Source organism: Cajanus cajan, chromosome 3 (genome assembly GCF_000230855.2).
Source record: "Cajanus cajan strain Asha chromosome 3, NIPB_CcT2T_4, whole genome shotgun sequence".
NCBI classification, from domain to species: domain Eukaryota; kingdom Viridiplantae; phylum Streptophyta; class Magnoliopsida; order Fabales; family Fabaceae; genus Cajanus; species Cajanus cajan.
Window position 1 is genome coordinate 19599135 of NC_138519.1, and position 12141 is coordinate 19611275.

Below are 12141 nucleotides of genomic sequence, written 5' to 3' on the forward strand. Positions count from 1 at the left end.
AGCCTCAGTCAGTTCTGTATTTCTCCTTCCTGCCATCTGAAATTTATAGATTAGTTTATTATACAAGAAACATGGTTAGCACATTTCCCCAAGTTATACATGGAACGTTGCTCTGATACCACTAAAATGTAACGCCTAATCGTATTAACTTTAGTAATATATGTATATATACGTAGCTAAAAGAACACATGTATGATAATATTATACATTATATCATTTTTTTTCACTACGCACGTAGTTGTTTTTCTTACAGATATTTGTAGTACAGATTATTGCGAGCCTATTTATACATCATATTTTCATTTTTCTACTTCTATACTAATTACATGGGTGGCTGGAACAAGTTGACAATAGGGTTCACGTGATTAGCTGGGGGTAAGTAAAAAGTCACAATGATGGGTCCATCTATCACCGTGGGAACTTCCTGGTGTGGAGAAAAAGTGAACGACGACACTGCGACCCCATTGAAAGTTACAGAGTTAGCGAGAGCATCGATGCTCCAAGTGGTTCCAGAGAAAACAGCAGATATGACTGCAGGAAAAGGGGCAGGTATCGTTGGCACATCCATCTATATTTATTTAATTATTTTTAAGATTGTATTACACAAGAAACATAAGGAGTAAGAACATTTTTCAAAGAAGTATTTATAATCAACATGCGTGACCATAATTAATATTAAACAATATATATATAAAATTTGATTTACACTTGCAGTGACTAGTCAGGATAAATGAGCATTGTAATATCAATCAGCATAAAAAATTTTAATCACAATTTCTTACTCATTTAAATCCCCAAGGTCAAACCTCCAGCTACAAATAAATCAAATTTTATCTTCTATGGCCATAGAACAATATTTATCTTCAAAACGAGTCAAAGACAAAATTTAATCAATCATAGAAAAATAATCACACTAAAAAAAATTTAAGAATTTATCGTTATTTAAACTTTAATTAAATAACATATTAATTAAATGATAATGATAATTACTATAAAATAATTAAACAATAAAAAAATATGAACACCTTAACAATTATTATAGATAAAAATAAACATAGATTAAGCAAATAAATGAGGTTAGGGACACCTCACTAAATAAATGTAGCAAGAAAATAACATAAATAAATAACATAGTAGTAAATAAAATTTTAAAGAAACAAGGTTCTCCTCCCCCTTACCTTGAAATATAGGTTTGTAGTTATGTAGATTTCTATTTTTTTTTCTCACTGCGCGCTTCTTTTTCCTTCTCTCTTTTCTCTCTTCACTCGCTGTTCTTTCTTTTGTTTATAACGCTGCCAGTTTTTTGTGCCTTCAAATTTACCATCCTTAAGCCTATTTATAGTGTGTATTGTAATGATTACAATAGTTAAAATAGAATGGTGGTTTAATTATAATTAACTAAGTTTCATCTTGGTTAGATAGTTTAGTTGCTTATGGATTTATTTGCATTCAATTTTTTGTCAGAGAAGATTCTTCAATTGAAGAATTATCCTACCACATCCGTTGTATCCATTACACGTCACGTGCATATACTGCATCCGTCTCATCTCGTTTTTATTTTATTTTATTATTATTTTTTTTTAGATTGACAAATCAATCAATGACGCAACAAGCTTCCTGAACACTCTTGTCTTAGTTGCATATATATCAATAGATGTAGCGCAAGGCATTAATGATGAATAGTAGTAATATAGAGGAAGGAAAATGCGAGGTACGTACCTGATGCATCTATTGTCACGTTCCTTTTCTTTTTCCTTTTAATTATATGTATATAAAAATAAAAAAAATTAAATTATTATTTTAAGAAGAATACACTCATTAATAATAATATTGAAAGTATTGTTCCAGAAATTTAGGATATTACAATATTAGTGACTTCCTTAGGGCCCTACGTCCAACAAGCCTCAACCCACGCCCAACATGAATGTCACAAAGACTCACAACCTTGATAGCACCCTATAAGGCATATCTTATGCCCGATGCAAACAAAATAGAGAGTGAACTTTGCTTTTAGGCACCACAGCAATTGGCAAGACGCAAATGGTGTCTAACGCCATATCAAAAACCTAAAACCTACAAAATTGTGATTTGCAAACAACGAATCCTAAAACATGCATTTATCATTTCAATCAGTAAAACAATGCGAAACACTCATAATAAGCACGAATAAAACATGAATTGCATATAATTACAATTACTCATATATTATACCAAAAACGCATGACCTTATAGGGTTCTCATAGGAAGCCATAAGCAACTCAACATATCAAAAAGGACTCATCACACGAAATTAACTATCAACAATTTCATTTAACATCAATAGAAGAGTTGAAGGGTCATGAAACAAATAACAAATCACTAATAAAAAACAATAGGGTTTCCCCCATGATCATACAATGCATGAAACATACAAAGGTAGGGGGTCAACCTCAATATTCATCAATTATCTCATGTTCTAGAGCGAGAATTATCACTCCCAATTACCTTGATCAGCAAAAGCAAAGAACATGTCTCCCAAATGATCTCCTTTTAACTCTTCTTCTCTTGGTTTCTCAGAGCATAAAAAGAAAAATAAGAATGTAAGAAGAAAATTGACGTGTCTCTCTCTTTTAATTTTAAACCTAACTCAACCTCCCTTTAATCCATCGACGGTTACTCAACCTTAACTCTACATATCCCTTCCCCTCAATTAATAATAATAATAATAATAACAATAATAAAATATATTATATCATGATTCTCAAATAATTTAATCAAAACAAATATATAAAAATATGATTTCAATATCAAAATATTCTATAAAATAAACCTTATGCAATATATCTTTTATGAATTACATTTAATGAGATTTTTGACTAATTTTTACTGAAACTAATAAGCAACTCTTTAGATAAACTCTCGTAACCAAGTCAAAAACTCTTATGTTAAAGAAACTAATCTAGGATCAACATCTTTTTTTTATTATTATTAATTGAAATCAACATAACCCAAAATACATATACTATATAATTGCTATTTTCACAAAACATTTCTCTATTTAACAAAACTTTTTAATTAGTTTCAAAAGCATATATAATTATAATTATAATAATAATAATTATTATTATTATTATTATTATTATTGTACCTGTCTGAATGACACACTAGTAATTTTTTGGTAATCTTAAGGCCAAACGAGAGCTCCAAGTGAATATTCCGACGAGAGGGAGGGTACCTACAAAAGACACTCCGACGCTCAAGTTAGGACAAATACGGATATCGATAGTAATTAATGAACAGTGACGTTACCTCGAGATGTGAACTATTTATAGTGACATTATGGTCCCTGCCCTCCTTAGGCCCTGTACTAGGGTTATTTGATTAGGTAATACATCCTTAATTGACTTATGCGCGTAATTAACCCTTAACCGCTTGTTTAAAGATGATTACTAGTTTCGTCGATTCTACTTGAGTACTTGAGGCCTTTCAGCTATCAGGGGTGTCGATCGGGTGTCGGCCACCCAGAACGGCAAGTATTGGGCCAATATGATGCAAGTGACCGATACACTTTTGGGTAGGGCAAATCTGTATGACCATTCGACCACCGATTGTGCTGAATGATATGCCAAAAGGTATGACTGAACGACCTTGCCTGTACACTTTCCCCTTAGCCTTGGAGGTAGGATTACCTTCAAGGGTAAGAATGTCAGTGTGGCCATGTCATCTTGTAACAGTCGAGTCGGTTAACCTTTCGAACGGTTGAGTTGAAAGGTTGCACAACTCCCACCATTAGATCTTTATGATCTAAGGGCTGTAACTCTTCCATTTGAATTTTCCCGCCCAAATTTTGGACTATAAATAGGTGGAGGTGCATGGTAGAGCCCACCACGCGTATTCTCAGCGATCAAACGAGTGAGCAGCCGAGTGCCTCTGCAGCCGATCAAGGTTTTTTGAGTAACCGACCGAGTTCTCGCGTGCAACTAAGCTTCCCGAAGGACGTGCTTCAACAACGGTACATGTTTATCACAAAAGTGTAACGACCCGCTTGACCATCAAACTGTAGAACAACACCTCACACTACTAGAATATACATACATAAAAGAATATATACATATATCTAGCCCTGAGGCTCAACAAGTTAAAGTATATATATAATACTAACAAAATGCTACTCCAAGGTAGCCAACACGAAAGATTAGCTCCAAGCACCACATGTGACACTACTGCTACTCTCCAGCCTATCCCTGCTCTACTCCCATACATAGTATGATCATAGCAATCCAAACCACATGAAAACACGCAAAGGTAAAATAGTGTAAATAATCAACATATATATATGTGTGTATATATATATATATATATATATATATATATATATATATATATATATATATATATATATATATAAACAACTTACAACTCATCAACAGGAATAACATCTTCAATAGTTCGACATACAACACATTTCAACACCCAACTCAATCACAGCTTCACAACATCACAACATATATACAACTCAATCAACACAAGATCAACACATCAACAACTTATGCGTCGTCACGCATTTGAACTTGGAGATCTCCTACAAAATGGGTGAGCAGTCTAAGTGGCTAGGTCCTACCGAACAGACAACACAGAACCTTTTTGGGCTTGCTAGGTAAACAACAAATTTGGATATCAATCCATAACACGATAACGGTTTCTCAGACTTTGCCACTTAAACAAGGAAGTATAGTACTATGTCAAGATAGAACAACAGGGTTTAGGCCTACCACGACATTAGCTAGCTCAACTAAGCCACCTATGGGATTAGCCTACCGACTATCCTCCAAATACTATAACCCTCCGATACTCAGTTAGGAACTAAGTTCCCAACTTCAAACTTTACTCGAATTGGCCGCTTGTAATCGGTATAGCTCGACCTGGCCCCTATACTTTGGTCTCTTTGTACATGTGTGCCTTGACCTTGCCCACACTCAGGATCAACTAAGTCCTAGAGGAGAACAACACAACGTCCACTCTAAGGGACAACTTTCCAAGGAAGGTTTTCAACAAATTGGGCTCTCATAGCACCACAACTATCTCAATCCGCACAATGGGATGAGTAACTTCGAAAACATATCCTCTAGTCCAAGTGATCAACAATTCATCATCACAATTTAATCAATTTTCAACTCAACAACACAATTCAGCTCAACAACTTAAACAACACACAACTTTTCAACTTATCTTCTCAATCAACTTTCAACTTAAAACAACTTGGTCAACTCATAATTTTAACAACACAACTCAACAACACAACAACTTCTCAACAGTGTTCAACAACATGTTTTAGCAACAAAGCAACTCATTCAAATCATACATACGACATTTCTACACAATACACAACTATATCTTCTCATCATATCACAATATTCAACATTTTCTTAATCATAGGACCAAACACCTTGACGCCCGGTGCAAGTAAACTCGCGCCCGGCTTGAACCCAACCCGAGAGCTCTAAAGCTCTCTCATGCCCGACGTGTTGGTAGGTAGAGACTTCAAGGAGTCTCCCAAGCTCGGCATGCCCAACTTGCGCTCGGCGTGAAATAAGGCAGAGAGACCTCAAAAGGGTCTCGTGCCCGGCGCAGCCCTCTTGCGCCCGGCGCTACCCCAGGCAGAGACCCCCAAGGAGTCTCTATGCCAGCACGCTGAGATTACGCATGGTGCCATATCAGTAACAAAAATTCAAAGCAATCATCTGATATCGCTTCCAACGTGGTTTTTCCACGCCCGGCGTGATTTATCCAAAGGATTCCATTCCTAATCTCGCCCGACGCGACCAACCTCGTGCCCGACATGATTAGACAATGGAGTTCCCTGATGAACGCACGCCTGACGCCAAGAACTACGCCCGGCTTGAACTCAAATAGAAACTCTCACAACTTCAAAAATTTCAACCAAAAACCTGAAAATAGCCAACTCAGACACATGCAATACAAGAAATGAAAAACATTGACTTCATACAGCTCAAAAACAAGCTTAATTTCAACATACCACCATCAAGACATTAAAATTACCAATTTTCCCAATTTTCCTCGAAACCCCGAAAATGATAAATTCTTTAAATTAATCAATGATTCTCAACATTCTTACTCCAAATGAGTTCCTAAACTCACACAACCAACAAGTTTACCATCTAGCTTCCCTCACCTGAAGATTGGCTCAAAACGGCCAAGGAAAAGAAGAAGAATAAGATTTTCCTCCGAGTTCAACCCATAGGCTTCAATTCTCCAGAACAAGCTTCTTTGCCTAAATTGCAAGAAGGAAAGAAGGAATTAGTGACCTAGGGGAGAAGAAGATTCAAATAGAGAAGTTTGGGAGAGAAAGAAGTTCACGGATCAGAGTCCTTCTCTTTAAAACCTCTCCCTAGGTTTCTTTGAGAATGAGCTTATGAGGCTCTGTTCTTAGAGAAAACCTTAAATACCCTTCCCTCTATCATTCACTAACCTTGAACCAACCTACTATGATTCGAGTAGTTCGGGTGTTGAGGTATTGTCTATACAGGATGAGCGACCTGCAAGGAACGAGAGTAGCTCTGCCCAAACGTCCACCAGCGGAAGTCTAGTGGTTCAAAAACTGAAACAGGTTTCTAATCATTAAAGGTATGGTTCGTATGAGGTACCTGACTTTGAATAGGTGAACAACGAGGTGACTTCCTACTACTCTCGTTACCAAGATGTGTCAATGATCACCATTTGTTGGAATACACAAAGTGTTTGAGGTTTGATGCCTCAAAAAATCCTTACCTGATAGGCGTTCAGGCATGCTGAAACAATGCTTTCCTAGACCCTGACATGGTTTGTTTTGGTAAGCACACTGAAAAAATGGATTCAATCTATGTTTATGACTGCCTGTTCCGAGACCTGAAGGTGAAGTTGTTGTTTGATGAGTTCATAATGGGAGTGTTAAAGGTATTAAACGTGGCGTGTGGCGCCGACCCAATTACATCTGAACAGTTGGGCTCAAATGCAAGGTTTCCACCACCTATGCTAATGCCTCAACATCAATCCTTCACCCCTGCTATTTCTGTATTTTTTTTCGTCTAGATCATCTGATCTGGCGAAGTGGGTGTCCTTAAGCCGAGCTAGAGATTGACAATTATTAGATAGTTTCACTTTGTCGTATAAGAATTTAAAAGCGGGGTTCTTTTGGGTGACCATCCAACTGAACAAGCGTCATTTTTTCTATGATGGAGACGACAAGAGTCTGTTCCCATTTTACTGGACGCGTATTCCCCGACCATATAACATAGTGCCGAAGGACCTTCTCATAGACGAATGTAGACACCCAATTTCATCTAGAGGGCATACAAACAAAGAAATGGACGTCTATTATCAAGGAAAGGAACTCTTAAAGCAGGAAAACAACAAGACAGGACATCATAGGGCCAAAAGCCCAAAACAACTATTTTTAGTGGCCCAGAACGGGCTGTTCCAAAACCGGAACGGGTCGTTCCCAAATCTGGAACGGGTCGTTCCCAAATCTGGAACGGGTCGTTCCTAAATTGGAACGGGCCGTTCCGAGCCACCTAAAAGGCTAAAAGACTCTTGGTTGGAACGGGTCGTTCCAGACCAAAACGGGCTGTTCCAAACCAATCAAAAGGCCTAAAAAAACTTGGTCTGGAACAAGCCGTTCCTAAACCATAACGGGCCGTTCCAAACTGTTAAAAAGGCCTAAAAACCTAGTTTGGAACGGGCCGTTCTAAGCAAGGGAATATAGTGTTAATCTCAACTCTGGAATGAGTCGTTCTCAGTTCAGAACGGGCCGTTCCTAGGTGCGTCATTAACACACAACGTTCGGATCCAGAACGGGCCGTTCCAGTTTTGGAACGGGCCGTTCTGGCCACTTTCTGATGCCTATAAATAGACAGCTTGGGCACAGTTCTCAAGACCTCCAAAATTTTGTCCAAGACTCCTTAGAGCTCAAAATTTCTCTCTCTCTCTCTCTCCTATTGTATTTCTTGAGTTTTGTGAGGCATATTGTAGTGTCAAAATTTCTCGTAGCATATTGTGGGTGTACGTTGATTGAGCATGTGTGTGTGCATTTGTTTGTATTATTTTGTTCTAATAATATGGATTGGAATTTTAAAATAAGCAAACAAATAAAAAATAAAAAATAATAATAATAAAAATTTTATACCTCTTTGTACATTCTTAGGTCATCATTCCATTAACATCATATAGGTAGTTTCCTTTTTTAAAAAAATAATAAATAAAAGAAATCTCATATCCATGCATCATTCCCCTTTAGTTAATCAAAACATGATAAAGTTTAGGCAAAAAAAAAATGGCATGCATTCTAGGTTAAGACTAGATAGTAGCAACATGTAGAGAAAGTTAAGAAAAGTGAATGCTCTAATATACGACAAAGCCCAAACCAGTTTTTTTTAAAAAAAAATTACTACGGGTGGGCCCTTGCTTTGATATGTTTGTTAAAGTAAGTCTTCTTAGAATCTAATATAGATTCTAGCTTAATACTATGAAAATCTATTTGAGCATTCACAAATAAACAAATCAATGAGATTGATATTTATTATTCTCAACTTTATCTTCATTCTGCATTACATTCATTTAGAACATAACCTTCTTGTAAAAGAATAAATGAGAATAAAAAGGAAAATTAACCTATGTGCGTTAGTAAAAAATAATGGAAAGTAAGCCATGCATAAAGAGTTTAGGGTAAAGAACTCCACAATCATTAAGATGTCAACTCTTGCCCCAAGAGGATAAAGCCGTGTTGTGCAACCGTGAAATCCAAGAGGAATAGGGGAAACGACTAGGAATGGATGGATCCACATTCCTAATGAGTTGCAAGCTAATAAAGAGAACCTGAGGAGGATGAATCCTTCAAACACTAAGGCAAAGTGAATAGAGCTTTCTCGAAAAGTGATTTCAACAAGAGAGAAACATTGCTTGTTAAGAAGCTGCTAGATTGAAAACCTGCAAAGGGCGTTCTAGGTATATAAAAAAAGCGATGTTTGTTTGAGCTGAAAATCAGCTTGAATGTTCCTCTTAAGAAGCAAGACTCCATGGAAAGCTCTATCATCGCTTCTACCCATTCCTACTCCTTAGGAAAGTCTCAGGATATGGGTTGACAACACCTTCATGAGAGAAGAAGTCAAAGGACCTCCATCTACACGAGATCTTCTGAAGTACCACATCCAAGCAAGTGTAGGACTAGCCCTACAGTCAAACAACCTAGGCCTCTCTAAGGGGAAACCTCCCTCTACTTCTCTATGTATGAATCACGAACTCGTGGCATGCCCGGGCCCTCAAGCTACATTAAATGGGCACGTGTAAATTAAAAATTCTATTTTAATGCCATACACTTTTCTACTTCATTTCTCTTCTTCCTTTTATCTACTTTAAGCCTCATTAACAAACCTTAAATGAACAAGTACATTTGAAATAAGGACGTCATTAGAAACAATGGATTAATACGCAATAAAAAACATAAAGATCAATCAAATTTGGCATGACTTGTGGATAAAAGTCCAACCGAAGTCAGTGCAAGGGGCATAAACCATTTAATGAAGGAATGAAAGATGATCACAAATGTTGCAAAGACAAAAGCCCGGCAAGAAATCCACCGAGAGGGCAGCTCAAAAATTAGGGCAAGGTCTGCTAGGAGACCCATAAACAAAAAGGGTAGCCTAGGCAAAAGTGAGGATAAAAAAAAAAGTCTACTAGGGAACACATCTCAAGTAACCTAGCAAAAGTTAGGACAAAGTAGCATCCCGAGCTGAAAACCGAAAGGCAGCTCGGGAAGATCATTTAATCAATATGCAATCCCAAGTCATCGCTTAACTTTGAAGGAAATAATAAGCTAACCCGGAAAATGATTTCCTCACTTTGAATGTGCTTGTTCATCAGCCTAAACCACTAGCCTACCTCGACCAACCATTCTTTTATAAACCATTTTTGAAAAAATCCTTTCTAACAAAACTTTTACAAAAAATATATGTATATATCCCCTTCTTCTCTTTTCTCTTGACCTATATGGCATTAAGATAAATTTCAGAGATATACGGAATATGCACAGTGAACACTCACAGGAAAAAGTTAGAGGTGTCCTAGAACAGAGTCTAGGTACACCTGATCTAAGGGCTAACATATCACATCCGGTACAAGTGAGAGGGCTAAACTACACAAACCTCAGGTTCGAGAAGCAACGCTGAATTCGACAGGGCTAAAGGCTAAGAGTCCATGTCATTGATCAATGCGCATAGATTAATTTCTTGAAAGTAAAAATAAATTTTCATTTTAAGCATTAGCATAGAAGCATAATTGCATAACATGCATATGGCACAAACGTGCACAAAAGGGTATAAGTTCATTTAAAAAAAATTAAGAAAGTATCCAATCCATTTCTACTTTGCATTTTGTTTTGCATTCTTGCATTCTTCGTGTGTGTCTATCCATCACTTGTTGGAGGAATCAAGAGGCCGAAGCACTCGTAAAAAAGATCAACAGCTAGACAGTTCCTTAAGAGCCAAGATCATGTAAAATAAAAAAGAAAAAACCTAGCCCCAACAAGGTCATTCCATACAAGTGGTTTCATATAGCCACTAAGAAAAGAAAGACACATCAATAGCAAGATGGGATAAAACCGGACGAGGAAGAATAATTAAGCCGATAAGCATGAAGAGGCCATCACGCCTTACTTCCTCACCAAATGAAAGATGATCCAAGAGAATGCCAAGACTAGGAATGCTTTCCTTACCAAAGCCAGGATTGGCTTCCAAAATAATACTTATCAATAAAGATTCAGCGAATATCATGGGAATAGATCCCTCCACCAATGATGAAAATAAAGAGGAAAAAACATGAGAAAAAGGCAAGCTTCGTAAATGTTTAAAAAGCCGAAGCATTTAAATAAATATATATATATATATAGAAAAAAGGAAAGCTTTAATCATGAAAAAGCCAAAGCTAAGAAAATAAAGTTCAGAAAAATATTTCTACCACAAGATCAACGCCTGGAGAGGCATGACAATACTCACATGACAAGGGCAGCACCAGAATCCCTATCACCCATCTACTCATTTGCCCACCAGCAAAAGGGCACCACCTACCAGCAATCCTTATCTTCATCAGATGTCCTCCCCAAAGAAAAGGGGCAATCACATCATCAGCACTAGCAGACGGCATAGAGAGGCTATGAAAATACTACGGCCTGACGAGGCTATGAAAATACTACGGCCTGGAGAGGCTATGAAAATACTACAGCTTGCAGAGATTACGAAAAATACTACAACAAAGAGGGTTACCTACCTTTAGAAGAGGCTAGCTGAAGCCTTAAAATATCAGTCCAGCCTGGAGAGGCTACGAAAATACTCCCTCTTAAACAAGATACAAATAAAGGGACACACTATCACAAGAAAAACAATGGAGCATTTACTCGAAGACTAAAGATCAGGTGTATAATTTGTCACCCTTGTTACCCCATAGAGTATGCAACCCAACACTCAGTTGCTCTAAAAGGTAATGATACGAGCAAATACACCTATCCAAGGGAAGCAACGTAGAAGCGTCACACAAAGAGACAAAGAGAAGACAACAAGACAGGACATTAGAGGGCCGAAAGCCCAAAACAACTAGTTTTAGTGGCCTGGAACGGGCTGTTCCAAAACCAGAACGGGCCGTTCCCAAATCTAGAATGGGTCGTTCCTAAATTGGAACGGGCTGTTCCGAGCCACCTAAAAGGCTTAAAGACTCTTGGTTAGAACGGGCCGTTCTAGACCAAAACAGGCTGTTCCAAACCAATCAAAAGGCCTAAAATAACTTGGTCTGGAACGGGCCATTCCTAAACCAGAACGGGCCATTCCAAACTGTTAAAAAGGCCTAAAAACCTAGTTTGGAATGGGCCGTTCTAAGAAAGGGAATATAGTGTTAATCTCAACTCTGAAACGGGCCGTTCTTAGTTCAGAACGGGTCGTTCCTAGGTGCGTGATTAACACACAACGTTCGAATCCAGAACGGGCCGTTCCAGTTTTGGAACGGGCCGTTTTGGCCACTTTCTGATGCCTATAAATAGACAACTTGGGCACAGTTCTCAGGACCTCAAAAGTTTCGTCCAAGACTCCTTAGATCTTGAAATTTCTCTCTCTCTCTCCTATT